Genomic DNA, 17,259 nt, shown 5'->3' with positions numbered 1-17,259 from the left:
AATCATGAACCTGAGAAAAAAACATGCGAGTAACTGTCAACAAAAATATTGAGTGAATTATAGGTTTAATATTGCAAATAATATTTAATTTGAACAAATAAAACTTTATGTTTGAAAACATAAAAACTCCTTTTTGGACCACAAAATTATATGCTAGAAAACATATAAAAACATTATTCCATTTACCGTGAGCCACCTGGTAACCACTTAACCATTTATTTACCCTTGCCAAACACAATAAATAATATACACCGAACAAGTGTATATACAGCAAATTACGAAGTACTAAACATTCCGATTATAAATTGCTAGCGCGACTAGCTCGAAATGGGGTTGTCAAACCCGATAGATCTATCCGTAGGATTCGCGTTCACCAGTAGAAACCAGTGATTACAGTTACCAGACTAGGGAATATTTTTGTTCAACTCACAATGAATAATTTAAACCAACTTCCACTTGTGTCCAAAATATAAAATAAATTGCATGTATTCTCATCCCAAAAGATTTAAAATAGAAAATGGGACTATAACTCACCTTAATAGCAAACGAAGTAACCACACAAACATGCGAGCAGCAAATGAAGTAAAGTGATCAGGAATGATCACAACGCCGACATATAAATAAATCAGGTCGATATAAATAACTAACTTAAGTCAAGTCTTAGTATGATAGCTATTGTACATGTTGCAAGTAGACATAGAACAACACTCAATATGCATCGGTTTGATCGGAACAGCGTACGGACACACACTTTCTATTTTTAGAAAGTTTCTATTTTTGGAAAGTTTCTATTTTTGGAAAGTTTCTATTTTAGGAAAGTTTCTATTTTTGGAAAGTTTCTATTTTTGGAAAGTTTCCAAATTTAGAAAGTTTCTATTTTTAGAAAGTTTTAAGTTAGGAAAGTTTCCTTATTTAGAAAGTCAACAAAAGTCAACTGAAAGTCAAAGTCAACTGAAAGTCAACTCAAAAGTCAACCTTGGTCAAACATAGTCAACGTTAATTTTAAAAGTGTAAGTTGTAATAATAATGTATGTTATAATGTTGATTAAAGTTAAATATGTCTAATTATGTCATAACATAAGTTTAATTAAATTAAAATGAATTATTAAAGTTAATATAAGTTTAAATGATATAATTAATATAACATAAGTATTTAATTAATTAATTAAATATTAGTCATAATATAAGTATTATTAATTAATAATAAATTTTAAATCATATCATAAGTATTATTAATTAATAATGAATTATTAATCATATCATAAGTTTCTAATTATAATTATTAAATCATAAGTATTTAATAATTAAATTATAATTAAATAATAACTAAGCCTTATAATAATTAAATAATTAATTAATCCTTATTATAAGTCTTATTATAATAATTTCATAATATAAGTTTAATACTTATCATAAGTATTTTCCATTAATAATAAAAGTATTATTAATCATAAGTTTAATTAAAAGTATAATTAAATCATAATTAATTAATAAATGATATCATAAATATATATCATAAGTCTTAAATTAAATTAATTACTTTTTATATCATAAGTAATTTATTAATAATGAAATTCATTATTTTTATCATAAGTCATAATTAATAACCATAAGTTTTAATTAAAAGTTCATCGGGTCATAACTTGAGCCCCGGGAATCGGTTTTTGGCGAGCCTTGTATATATCTTCGCCTAACCAACCCACCCGACACCTTAATGTGCTCAAGAACATCCCAAGAACAGTCACCAAGTCGTGACTTACAGCCCTTAATCAGTTTGGGCCTTTAATCCGCTCAAAAACGTGTTTTAGTCATAACGAGTGATCCGTGGCTCGGATTTCGATGACCCGAACATGAAAGTTCATCCAATCATCAATCCTAACACACTAGTACACCCTAAATACTCTAAAAATGGTCACAAAGTCAGTCCACACCTGGTTCAATTCGTTTTTATATTTTAATTTCAATTAAACACCATTTTAATCATATCTAGAGCTCCGGGAATCGAAATAACATGAATTCGGAGTCTAAAATTAATGTCTTGATGAGAGGAAATCATCTAAACACTTTAATTTCACTTTTATATCAGTTATGTTCTCAGAAAATAACAAACAAACAGCTGTCCCAAATCAATCAAACCGAAAACATATATAATCGAGCATTTCTATGCATACAATCAACAATACAATAACATATAAGCATCATACTATCATAATATCACATAAAAACAGAAAAATAAATGAAAAATTGAAAAGCTAGGGTTAGGGTTTATACCCTAATCAATAATCAAGTGATACGAACGCGTAGAGGAGAACGAGAGCAATCCGATTATGTGTAAAGCCCTATGATCCAAGCAAGAATTTTAATGGATGATGATGATGATGATGTTGGTGGTAAGTGACGGCTCAAAAAAAAGAAAAAGGGAGGATGAGAGAAAAGAAGACTTACTTGATTTAGGTTTAGAATAGAATGAGAAATAAAATGAAAGCAAAATTGAAAAAAAATAAATATGGGACAAGGGGCTGGTTTTGGCCGAATTTTTGAGAGGGGTGGGCCCCTCATGGCCCACTTTGGCCAAATGGAAGAATACTTGTGGCCCGATCGCCCGAACGAAGCCCGAAACGAGAAAACGCTACTACGCGATTAATTTTTCGAAGAGATAACAAATACGCGACGAATAAAATATATAAACACTATATATAATCATATGACACTAAAATATCATATTTAAAATAATTAGGACTTAAAAACCCCAAAAGCGTGACCGTTGTTTGAAAACCGAAAAGATTCGCCGGATAGAAATCCGCGACACGTAGAAACGTACAATTTAAAATATGAATACAAATATTCATTTAACACATAATAATTAATATATTATTACTAAAATAATAATATAGATCATAGAAATGACATGGCACGAATAACAATTAATGGACGTTAAATAATTAACGGTAAAAGATAACGGAAAAAGTATGGTCGTTACATATGCTCACATAAATACATAATGTAGATGCACAAATATGTAATGATTATAAATTTACTGCAACATAAAAATAAACATTATTTAGATAGGTATGGATTCCTACTGATGGTTAATGGAAATTAATCGTTTGTGATATTTGTGAAGAGCAAGCAATGCCAATGATGTTTGACTTATAGTTTGTGACAACCCAGAAATTTTCGACCAAATTTAAACTTAATCCTTATATGTTTCTGACACGATAAGCAAAGTCTGTAATGTTGAAATCTCAAAAACTTTGAACTTTGTTTATGTATTCACTTACCCTTCGACCAAATTCCGACGATTCACGAACCATTATATAAATAGATATGATTATATATATATATATATATATATATATATATATATATATATATATATATATATATATATATATATATATATATATATATATATATATATATATGTATATATATATTATAACTTGAAAATGTTAACAAAGTATTAAATGTATAATACCTTACTTGAACATATTTGTTTTAATATGTTTATCAATGGAATTAGAAGATAATATCAAATGATTGAATTATCTGATACATTGTGATATGATTAAGGGTCTCTGTTGTGAGGTCTATGTTGATTTGAGAAATCTTTCCATTTTAACAATATTTGGAAAATGGTAAAGTGATTTGCATCTAAGAACAAATGTGTCAATTAACGATAACTGGACAAAGGTTATTAGAAATTCCTGCTTAACTTTTAATGCAATGATTACCTCGTGTCTTTTGATAAGATATTATTTAGTTCATAATATTGAAAACATTTTATGTTATAGATAAAACCTTTTAAAGAATAAATTTAGATATATACAATAAGTCGGAATGTTAATTGATAGAACTAAATATATAAATGATTTGCAAATGTATATTTAAAACGTGTTTATGTATATTAAATATATATGATTTCAAATTAGTTAAGCAAACGATAGTAACGCTCGCTTAGTGATTCAATTGATTTTTAGATAGGTTAATTAGAACGTTTGAGAAGTTAAATTAATCGATGGCGTATAAATAAATCATATCTAATTAAGTTCTAGAGCGTAAACCGTTAGGTGATATAATAATGTCTATTATTTAAACGATTTTAAATATATTAAACTTTGAAATATAATTAGTTTTTGAAAAACTAAATATGATATTAGTAAATAAATATTTCTAAAATATATAGGTTTATATTTTTAAATGATAATAAAATTATTTTACAAAGTAATAAAAATAAAATATTAACTTACTCGTAAAACATTTTGGATTTAAAATACTATTATTGGTAAGAACGAGACGTCGAGTTAAAGAAGTAAATGACCAAAATACTCGAATATTCAAGTTACACTTTGAGTGGGATAGTTTTTCATTGATTTAAGTCTAATTAGTTATAAAAGTACTTATTACAAAACGTAAAGTACAAGTTTTCTTAACGTACGAAATAGCGTTCAAGAAACCGGAACTGGGACATAAGTCGAGCGTCAACGTACAAGTCATTGGAACTAATTTTACAAGTCAACTATGCACGTGAATATAATATAATATATAATTAATTATATAGATTAAATATATATATATATATATATATATATATATATATATATATATATATATATATATATATATATATATATATATATATATATATATATATATATATATATTATATAAATAAACCGTCGGCAGATTAAAACAAAAATTTGTGAGCTGTATCAGGTGGCTCCGCGATTGTGGAGCAGTTACCTACAAAAGCTTCACGATTTCGGAGCAGTGGATCCCAGAAGTGGCCTATAAAAGCCTCAAACGCGTTCTGGTTTCAATCCATATCTATCTCTCTATCATTCTAATGTACTCCATAATTATTTATTTATTTTATTATTTATATTAATATTATTATTAATAAAGATTATTATTATTATTATTATTAATCTTATTATATTAATATTAATAGTATTATTATTATACATAAAATACTACGGCGAGGTTATGAGTGAGTTATTTCAAAACGGGTTTTTCGAGTGGAATAGAGCTAAGAAAATTATGGATTATAGCTATAGAGGTTATGGATATGGTTCGGGGGTATGCTCATGAGGTCAATTTAGTGTTTATCATCTCCGTTGCGTCTACGTACTTTCCTGCAATATTGAATCACAATATTGATACGTGAGCACTCATAACTTAACTTTTATATATTAATAGTGTATCCCTGATTAGTGCTCGAGTATATATGATTATGCATGCTTGTATGTTTAATTTTTGTCGTTAGATAGTTATGATAAATCACGAATTTGTTACATATGCGATTGGGCTAAGGTATATGATATGCATGTCGTTGCAAAGCTGACGAAAAATTAATAACTTTTCATTTAGAAAGCGTGTGGTTTCGATGAACGGATTAAAAGATATAGCCAATTGAATTATCTATAATTTTAAGTATTATTGTTAAAATGATTGTTATTATTACTATCGTCGTTACTATCGTCGTTATTATTATTATCTAACAATTATTATTATTAATATTATTATTATCATTATCGTTATTAATATAAGTATTATCATTAAAAATTGCTATTGCTATTACTATCGTTATTATTATTAAAGTTATTATTAACATTATCATTATTATTATTATTATTATTATTATTATTATTATTATTATTATTATTATTATTATTATTATTATTATTATTATTATTATTAGTAGTAGTAGTAGTAGTATCAAAAATATTATTATAATATTTATTATTATTATTACCATTATCATTAAAATTGATATTAGTATCATCTAATTATTATAATTACTATTATTATTATCACTATTATGAATGCGATATAAACGAGGACTAAAAGCTATTAAACAAATCGATTAGGAAATAATGAGTATAAGTATCATGATGAAATTAAAATATTGAAGATATTAATTTAAGAGAAAAATATCGTTTTCATTATTTTTTTTTATTATTATTATTAAAAGTAACATTTATATTAAAACTATCACTTTTACTAAAATTATCATTTTTAATAGAAATATCATTGTTATTATAAAATATCATTATTATTATCATTTTTGTATTATTATTATTATAAATTATCATTTTGAATAGAATTATTATTTAAAATATTGTTATTACAGTTAATATTAAAAAGTATCATTATCGTGATTAGAATTATCATTTTTATTTTAATTAATATCATCAGTAGTAAATATAAATATTGTTATTATTATTATTATTAGTAGAATAATAATAATTATTATTATTACAAAATAATACAAACTTTTACTCATTATTATTATTATCAATATTATTTTATAAATATTTTTATCACACGTAATATAACTACATTAATCATACATACCGCAATATTTTCATAATATTAAGAGAACTTTACAAATTATATTATTACTTGAAATATATAAAAGTATATTTTTATCATATATAAATTTTTAATATAAATTTTTATTAATAAATGACTTGTATTATTTACTCTAATAAAATCTAATAAATATATTCAAATATATAAAACGGCTATATAATAAACATGTATAAATTTTGGAAGTCATTCTGAGTCAAGTTGACTTTTGTTAACTTTTATATATTGATCTCGAGCATTAGGATTGTGATACACTATGACTTGACCTAAATTGTTAGATATATATTGACCAACATACAAATATATATACTTAATATAGGTTCGTGAATCCGAGGCCAACCTTGCACTTGTTCAATGCCGTCATATGTATTTTTACTACGAAATACAGTATTGTGAGTTTCATTTGCTCCCTTTTTAAATGCTTTTGCAATATATATTTTTGGGACTGAGAATACATGCGCTGTTTTTATAAATGTTTGACGAAATAGACACAGGTATTCAAACTACATTCTATGGTTGGATTACCGAAATTGAATATCACCCCTTTAGCTTGGTAATCTAAGAATTAGGGAACAGTACCCCTAATTGACGCGAATCCTAAAGATAGATCTATGGGCCTAACAAACCCCATCCGAGGTACGGATGCTTTAGTACTTCGACTTATTATTATACAGATGAGAGGATTCTGTTTTGGAGATATTTTATATGCATCTTGTTAATGTCGGTTACCAGGTGTTCACCATATGAATGATTTTACCTTAATGCAGACGAGAGGATTCTGCTTGAGGATTATGTTATAAAAAGAAAATCTTGTGGTCTATTAAAATTATGGAAATGATTATTATGATAAACCTATGAACTCACCAACCTTTTGATTGACACTTTTAAGCATGTTTATTCTCATGTATTAAAGAAATCTTCCGCTGTGCATTAGCTCATTTTAAAGATATTACTTTAATCATTCATGGCATATTTTAAAAGACGTTACATTTAAGTCGTTGAGTTCAATAAAGATTATAATTAAAGTAAATAATAGATTAGGTCAATTAAAGTTTGGATATTATGAAATGGTATGCATGCATGTCAACTTTCGATGAAATGAAAGTTTATCTTTTAAAAACGAATGCAATGTTTGTAAAATGTATCAAATAGAGGTCAAATACCTCGCGATGTAATCATATGTTATTGTATTCGTCCTTATGGATTAGGACGGGTCGTCTCATAGTTAGTATATCTTGTATCTTTTTCAAAGTTGTAAACGTAATTCATAATCCCGGCATCCATTTTAGTTGACCGATTTAGTTTACAATGCAAATTTGACCTTTTATGACAAAATGACCAAATTTAACTTTATGACCAAACGATCAAAGTATTATAACCAAAAAGTAAATCATAACCGAAATGTAAATCATAACCAAAGTATTATAACAAAATACTTGATGGTTTATAACAGTTTAAGACCCGCAACTTCTCGAACTTATGCACAAAAATTATTAAAATGAAGTTATACATTCATTGAACTATATGTTTACTATATTTAAAACTTTGGATAAATGAGAAAAAGATCACTAACACTTAATATATACAGGTAAATCGCCACCTATACAAGATACATTGTTATTACATAATAAAGCATGCTAATGACATGTGATTTGAAAAAACCGTATTGTCTGTGATGACCTCATACTTTAAGTGTGCCTATGGATTCACAATATTAGTCATCGGTTGAGCGTCATTTGCTTCGAGGACATTTAGAAGCCATGGAACTTTAATCTCGTTGTTGTCTTAAAATACTGTGGTGAAACTAATATTAATTTAATCCTCTTCTACTTGTGCAAAGCCTCACACATAAAGGGTTAGCTATACTCTTTTCCATATAGCAGTGTTGTAACAACCTTTCTTTTTCCGTTTACTTTCCGTTTATCTATTTTAAGACCGTTATTAAATTATAACATCTCTCGTTAAAATGCGTTTTAAAAATAATTCGTTTAGTTAATTCACGCACCCGCTTTTGAACTCGAGGGACTAATTGTGCCAAATGTCCAAACTTGACCAAGAGAGTCAACTAGTCAAACTCTTCTCCTCCACTCACTCATTCACCTCCCCATTTTCTTTATACTTCCACTTTTACTCTCAAACTCCCAAATCAAAGATTCATCATCCATTTTAGATCTAGCAAGCATACATCAAAACAAACTACATATTTGTGATCTACTAATCAAGACCTTCATTTTGGTACCAATTTTGATACTTGGGGTAATCTTTTCAAAAACTCTAGATTTTTGTTCTTGGTGTTATTAACTAATAAAAGTATTAGTTAGTGTGTATGGCTCGAGTCTAACATGAATATATGATTTGTTTGCTCGTTCTTGACATTTTTGTGCAACTAGCTTGAACATGAAAAGTGACTTGTTTAATCTTGAGTTTTAGTTGATTAAATGTTGTTAGATGTTAAAGTCCATGTATTAAATGTGTTACTAATCATTAGCTTCAATTTGATGTGTAGGTTGACTTAGAAAGACTTCAATAACATGATTGATGAATTTATAATTTTTGGTTAGGGTTTGGTAGCCTTAAATGTGAATTTTGATGCATTAAATGCTTTGTAATATTGTTTGTAAGTGTTTAGTAGTATTTTATGCATAATTACCTACGAAACGACGTATTATATATGTGTGTTAAGTTACCGAATCATCATTTGCATTTATGAGATTGAAACATTAAATGGTGAGCATTAAATGATCATTCGACGAGAATTCGGTTATTGTAAATGATGTTTTTGTTTAATGAAATGTGTTTAGTTGTATTCCTCGTTAAATTACCTTTTCCAACGATATAAGCTACGTGTTTTGAATGTTTACGGTTCATTAGTTATGTTTGTTTGAAGTTGGATTCGTGCATTAAGTGTTCAAAACTGCCCAAATTGCTGATCTGACACCCTGAGCGCCGCTCAAGGCCCCTGGAGCGCCGCTCAAAGCCCCCACATTCCTATTGGAGTGCCGCGCAAAGGCTTGGTGCGCCGCTCCGATCGCGGCTGACCAAAATCACTTTGTGTTTTCACAATTCCATTCCCGCTTACTCGCAACTCCGATTAACATGAAACTTGGCCAACATGCTTATATATGATTACTTTTTTATATGCAATAGTCGGATACCCAACCCGACCCCGTTGACTTTGACTTTGACCGATTTTGACTTTTAGTCAAACTTAACCAAATACTTATGCAATCGTTCTAACATGCTTTTATACTTATATCTTGCATGAAACTTGAGAACTTGACTCACATGCTATATAATCGAGTCATAACGAGCCATAGAACTAATTGAACAACTTTGACCAACCGTGTTTTACCGATATTGATACAACCTACTTGTTTAGGTCAAGACTAGCATTCGTTCTTGCACACGTTTACTTTGTGAAGTACATTTATATTCGTGCACTCAAGGTGAGATCATAGTCCCACTTTTACTCTTTTATACTTATACTTGGGATGAGAAAACATAAACGTTTCGTTTTACAAAGTGAACATAAGTATGAAAACAAACATTCTACGTGCGAGTTAGAACAAAAATCCTAAAGTCCAATTATCATTAGTTACACTTGTAGGGTGTAAGCGAGAACTTATGTTGTGTGGCCATACGGGTTTGACGAACCCTCATTCGGACGTTTCGCTACCGTTAGCGGATGAAATATATTTTCAGATATAGTGTAGGTTCTAACACTATGATTCAGAGGTACCATTCAGTTAAGCCTTGATAATTGGGTGCTCGTGATACAAACAACATCTTTTGGAATGTAAACGATTTGGATAATCAATTTATACTAAATCTTATGGTGTAATACAATATACTTACTAAACCTTTGATTTCACCAACATTTTCGTTGACAGATTTTCTATGTTTTTCTCAGGTCCTTGAATGCTAAGTGATACATGCTTCCGCACACTATTTTAATACTTGCTTGGATGTCGAGTATACATGCATACATGGAGCGTCTTTTGACTTTACTTTAAATTATGTCGCATATGTTTCATTTGTACTTTAAAACGTTGTAACGTGGCTTGTTGTTGAACTACTTTGTAAACTTTGAAACACCATTACATTTGAAATGAATGCGACATATTTTGGTCAAACGTTGTTTTAAAGACTTATAACCACGTCAATGACGATTTTGTCGGGTCGTCACAAGTTTCTTTGTTCATGACCCTTTCAATCTTGTAAATACAACATAACAATAAAAGAAAAGAAGCAAATTATTTATATTTTAATTACAGAATCACCTTAGTCTCCTCTTTTCTTTTATCTACATATTACTTATATTTTATTTTATTTCAGTTGTATAAGGTGATTGAAATAAAACTTAAAATGTGAGAAGTAGGATACAATAGCACATACCTGACTTCACAAATGAAAGCGCCGCCTATGCTAACTCACCAAAGTTGTCCATCAACCTGAATTTCAAGTCACTTTTCACTTTTAATGGAAGTATGAAACACAAATGAAGGTTCACCACCACCACCAGTCCACCATCTCTGCAAAAGTATTGCAGACATATATATGAATATTTGGAAATGGGGATGTATGGAAAACACCGACATCTTTATTGTATAGCAAACAGACATTTGTAACAGCAGATAAACCTCAACCACATAATATCATATAGAACATATAAATATGAATTATTGTTTAATTCTCTAATTATGGTTTATAATTTGCATATATCGTATAGTATGTTAGTTTCATCACTAAATGACATAACTCCCTCTATTGTATTCATAGAGTATATATCAACTATAGCATTTATCATATGTGAATTATTCAAAATTCTACATAATAGAAGAGTTATGTGATATAAACAGGTTTTTTTTACCCAATCCTTTTCACATGTGGACTATAACATCTTCACATTAGTACATATTCAAAATCATTATATTTTGATAATTCTTAATTATAATTATGCACATTGTTTTGCGATGTCACAAACACAAATATGAAAGATTGAGATATATCCCTTTGAGCAACGTACTACGTCATTTGAGCAACATCCATTGGAACAACTATAATACCTTTTAGGATTGGAGTCCATAACTATATACGTTACAAAACTTATAAATAATAACAAAGCATTTGATATCTAATATTTACTTTGTTCATGATTTACTCGATTCTCGAATGCCATCAGAGGTTCGTCTGAGGCCTGCTAAAAGTAGGAGATATTATGAACATAAGTTTTCCACCTATTTAGATGAAGATGCGTTAAAAAATAATGGAGTAAAAATATTTAATAGAACAATATCTCTTCCATCAAACTATGACAGTCCACACATATGGTTAGGAATGCGAATGATACTTGAATTTTTGAAAAGTATGGTACTTGCTTGTTTCCTAATTTCTCAGCCTAGGTCTGCATCATGTTACTGATGACAAAAAAAGCATAATAATGATAATTAATCGAAACACCAAATAAAAATGATATTTCCATTAGACAATAAGGACGATGTTCTCTAATAGTACTATGTTATCGATTAATTCAAAAATAAGAACATTACGAACACTTCAAGCTCGTGGATACACTTAGGTGAGTATCATCCTTCAATTAATCAAGCATCCACGCCTACAATGTTAACAGAATCAGTTAAGGTAACTAATCAACAACAACATGATTCTATTGAATTATATTATATGAATATTTATTTTTAAGTCTAATCATAATACAAAGTAAATCCACAAAATTACCTCCATCCAAAATCTGAAAACGTAAATCTTAGATATATAATATCTTTATTATATTATAATAATAAAACTAAAAATAAATCATCTAAAATTCAAACCGCTAATTCTAACCTTCCATTGTCATTAACATCTATAATCTAGACCATCCAAATTTTCTAATCAAGATTATTACCTCATAATTACTTGTTTGATAAATTATCTGGATCAGAAGGGAAATAAGGTGTTCTGGAAAATTGATTTGATCAGCAAACGATCAACACCAAAACTACCCTAATTTCCGCAAAAAAAAAATACTAACATCAATTTACATCATGAAATCTTCCTTCACCTACATCCAATCCGTATAACCTAAAAGCACAAGATTATCAATTAAAACATATAAGGTGATTTTGATCCACAATTCAACAAAATTAGATAGCGCCAACCATTAAAAAATTGGAGTTTTCGATTTGATTGAACCAAAAAATGGTGATCGATTAATATTCTCTAATCAATCCCCTACTGTCAATCAACAGATAATCATATGTTCATGTTTTATTATAATCCTTATTCTGATTCTGAATCCGATTCTCATTCTGACTATGATGTTAGTCTGAAATGTTATTTGAAGATTAATTATTCATTAGTAATCATAAGATGAATTAATAGGATTCTGCTTTAATAAGATTCAAGTTATACAAACAGGTACTATATTTAAGTTTCTAGGTTAAATCAAATCAATTTGATCTTGACTATCTCATTTGATGATTTGCAAGATGGAACGGTTATTCTCATCACCACAAGCGCACATATTAATTTTTCTATTCTTAACCAATTTAAATTTACTTATATTGGGTTATTTAACAGATTCATACTCGTGTTGATACCAGTTTTAAGCGTACGCATTAATTTTTGATTCTTAACCAATTTAAATTTACTTATATTGGGTTATTTAACAGATTCATACTTGTGTTGATACCAGTTTTATTGTTTTTAGGCGATATAAAGATGCACGGACGGTGTTTGATGAAATGCTGTGATATAGATGTCGCTTAGCCTAAGTAAGTTATTTTGCTTGATTATCAGTTTTTAGCTGTAAATATTATATTTTTATTTGTTTTCATATCAAATAATCTAAGAAAGCAGTAGCACTTTAATGGAACTAAATAACATCTAAACTCTACTTTCTTTTTTTGTGATGTGCAGTTGGGTTGGATCAAGCACACTTATGTGAATGAAAAGTGTGATAGTAAGTGTGTTTGAAAAATCAAAGATTGTTCGCTTTGTACATGTTTCTCTATACTATGACATGCTTGGTATCAATTTTTCCCCACAAGACTTTGAAGCTACATTCATTAGGAAGTTGATCTATATTGCTCTATATTAACAACAACAAATCGATCATCAAAGCAGCACCTAAAAAGTTCAATGTCAATTTCGGTGATAGGTAAAGATCATTGCTTTCCACTTCTGTTTATGTGTGGATTAAATAGTGAGTTGGGTGTATATGTGCAGAGACGACATTAGGTTAGATTAGATGCAAAAGCTGAGTTGTAGCACTTGGAGTAACGAGGATGGCTGCAAGTATTTACTTGATCATTCTTATCCACACACAAATCATATATATATATACATACACATATAAAGGTAAATAGAGACATTAATACATATGATATAGTAATAGACTAACGATGAGTTACAAAAGTTGTTGATTTCAGCCATTCAAGTCCATTAAATGATGCACACAACTGACAGCTCTTCAGAGCTCATCATGAAAAGATCATTAATGTGATACATGTGATAGGGGTATAGACCTCCTTAATATTAATTCCAAAACACCTTTTAAGTTATTAGAGATGTAGGATTTCAGCACTTACGCGGTAGGTAACCATGGAATATCACAAAATACTTGCATGATTCTTATAGTTTGTATATCATCATGAATATGGCTCATGACTCATAAGTTCTTCATAGGGCACCCAGCCCTAACAATCATAGTGTACCATATATTCTAAGGTATTGGATACATTTTTGAGGAATTTTCAATGCTATATCTTAGTTTGAAAATTTGGTATCGACCCGATCAAAATATCTGACCCGTTATGACTCGAACTAAACCCAACCCGATCCAGGTAGGCTATTACTGTTTTTAAAACTTTGAAATTCATTGTTTAGCTATTATTGTTTTTATTCCTTCCATCTGATGTTTTAGTTTTGCATTGTTTATAAACAAAATGTTGGTCAGTTAGTAATTTAATTATTTATATAGTATGTGAGTAGGTGGTGTTCTTGGCTACAGTTGGTTGGTGAATCACTTAAGCAACATTTGCTCTCCAAGAAATCTGTGAATGGATAGGTAGTTTACTGAAAAATAAAGCCAAACATGAGACATGGTCATTTGATCTAAAAAGAGTCATCTAGAATTTCTATTCCTCTATGTTAGCTTTCTATGAATTTAGATCACTGATAGAGGATTCAATCCAGGTTAATTATAAAATCTTTGATATTTTGTACAACTAATTAGTTGTTAAGAATTAACAAATCTATGTTAAGAATATGGATGTATTGGTTAATTGTTTGAATACTATCCATGGTTATTCCTCTGTTAACCGTGGGACCGGTCAGTGTGGGGCCGCCAGAGGGTCGGTCTTACCCTTTTTTTTCCCTCTATTAGTTTTTGATGAGCTGTATAGTGTATACAATAGTCAATAAACATCAATTTTAGTTGAGATAGATATAAATTAAAATCCCATAAATAACATCGCACATAATTAGCTCAATTTGTTACATGAATACAGAAGATCAAATGTTCCTTTTGTTCCTACCAATGTATTTCTAACAAATACATTTTACACATAGGTTGAATAAAGGAAATCTTGTGCATGAAGACGTGATGTTGGTGGATTATCAAGGATATCAGAAGAAGGGTTATGCAGGGGTTAGTCTAGCTTATACCGAGAAGGCAAATCAACTTCTCATGACACTGATTATTATACAAATAATGATAGAGATCAATAGCCAAAAAGAAGTCGACCTTCAACTACTGCTTCCAAGAAGATGCATAGAGGTTGTTCTTTACTGAACCTTCTAAAGGGTATGGTAATCTAATAAACATAACTTAAATGACTTGATTAATTATATTTATATTGAATCGTTAAATCTTTGAGTATTATGATAAATATTGGCTGATATTATCTTATTTAAGGGCTATAAATAGATCAAACGATGGGTGGTTAGGCCGGTAGGGACGTTCTATGAAAAGAAAAAAAATACCAAAATATCCCTAATCAACAATAATTTAAACGACATCACCAAACACTAAAATGAGATTCAGGCAGGGTGGAATTTGTACATAATTCGTTGTATCATTGTTTTCTAAAAGTCATGGGAATGATCTATCTCATATGTCGAGCAATGGGTACATGATAATTTTCAGGTTCACCCATATACTTTATTCTCAATTTTAGATTCTGACCAAGTGTGGTGGCTCTCAATTGTTGCTGTTGTTACAACGTTCATGTACTCCTTTATTGGTATTGCACTTGGGAATATAAAAACAACATGTACGTATGTCAAAATGTCAATAGCAAGTACAATGTTCAATCAATACGAGTTATAATATCTAATCAGCCAAATGAATAGGAATTGAATGGTCAGAGAATCAACTAACCAATCTTCTGGACATTCAAGGGTTGTATTAATTAAAGGTAAGGCTCGATCATCACCGAGTGTCTTTGATTAGTATAATTATAATCCGCCATCAACTAACCAATCTTAAAAAAACGTTTAGCAATTCTTCGTGACAACCCTGAAGTGTATTGTTTTTGGCTAATTAAAGCAGATGTGTAAATGGGATGGGACTGATATAAACAAAACAGATTGTCAGTTTACCTACTTTTGAACACCTTTTATAATTAGTACTATTTTGTGTTGTGTAAGAGTAATTTACGGTATTTCTTTTTTCAGGGGTATGTGAAATACCTCAACTGCATCTTATCAGATTTAAATGGTGAAAGTCTCTCTGGTAGGAGGTCATCTGTACTTCAACTAAACAGGAGTTTGTATGATTTAATATTAGACTTTGGGCAACTTTCAACCCGTTTGACCTGTGCAAGTCGTTTGAACTTTCTCCCAGTTAGCTAGTTTGTATGATCTCGTCTATTTAAGATAAACAGCATGAATCAGTAAAGCATATTGATTTTTTACATTTCTATAATAGGTACTGAAGTTGTAATTTCAGGTGCATTTTGGGGTGATTCCGGATACATGATGGGTCAGACCTTTACCATCTCTGATCATAATGGTATATTCAATTTTTTACTTGCATTTATGATGTTCGTGCAGTATAGCCTAACTTAATATTTTACATTGAAGTCTGCTTGGAAATGTTATGATTTTTATTTTGTGATAATGTGTCCATATCTGTACCAAAAAACAAAGAATCTTATGGTAATCATATATGCATATTTTTTGAGATGTATACCGAAGAGAACTGCTTCTTTGAGCTCAAAAGAATTGTGTCCAGTTTTTCTGTATATCTCTAATCACCCCTGGAAACTATTATTCAATAAGTAAATTCCCCTCAACAAACTAATGTTGCTCACATTGGACATCATGCCTATAAAACTGGAGTTTGCATAACTCAGTGTCCATCCTTTAGTTAGGTTCGGGCTCCCTATCTCTACTTCTCTACTACATATTATAATAAACACAAAAAAGAGTGATCGGTTTTTTTATAACTCAATCCTAGCCATCACAGAGACACACAATTAACGTATTCCGTTGATAACAGGTATTCAAGATAGTTAACTTGAGGTGATAAAAGTTAATGTTATTCAAGATAGACTTTTAATTTTTAAAAATATAATTTGAAATCATAGGAATGTGAGAGATGGTGATCTATGTCCATAATCGTAAGAATGTGTTAGTCAGGGTTACTTTGGAAAACTCTATGTTCTGAAATGGGTCATACTGGGCACTCTAATAGGCGGAGAGGTTACAATATACAAATTTGAGTCCTGCTGAAAAATGCATATTGACCCGTTTTTACTATAATTCTGCAGAGAGCAAATGATCTTGTCAAGAATAAGAATCACCCAACATCTATAATAAGTGGATACTTATATCAAATATATAAACCATTTACGGCCAAATGATTGCGAACATTTCTGTACT

At 29.5% G+C, this 17,259-nt stretch overlaps 1 long non-coding RNA gene across 1 annotated transcript; it reads left to right on the top strand.

Moving 5' to 3' along the window:
- Positions 1–12,345: 12,345 nt before the first annotated feature.
- Positions 12,346–16,499, top strand: LOC139891891 (uncharacterized). Its single transcript, XR_011773893.1, has 5 exons — positions 12,346–12,488; positions 13,082–13,145; positions 13,291–13,531; positions 14,944–15,178; positions 15,552–16,499. It is a non-coding gene; the product is annotated as an uncharacterized lncRNA (long non-coding RNA).
- The last annotated feature ends 760 nt before the right edge of the window (positions 16,500–17,259 follow it).

Source organism: Rutidosis leptorrhynchoides, chromosome 2, assembly GCF_046630445.1.
Source record: "Rutidosis leptorrhynchoides isolate AG116_Rl617_1_P2 chromosome 2, CSIRO_AGI_Rlap_v1, whole genome shotgun sequence".
Lineage (NCBI taxonomy): Eukaryota > Viridiplantae > Streptophyta > Magnoliopsida > Asterales > Asteraceae > Rutidosis > Rutidosis leptorrhynchoides.
Note: the sequence above shows the minus strand (reverse complement) of the source record. Positions and strands in the feature narration are given on the sequence as shown.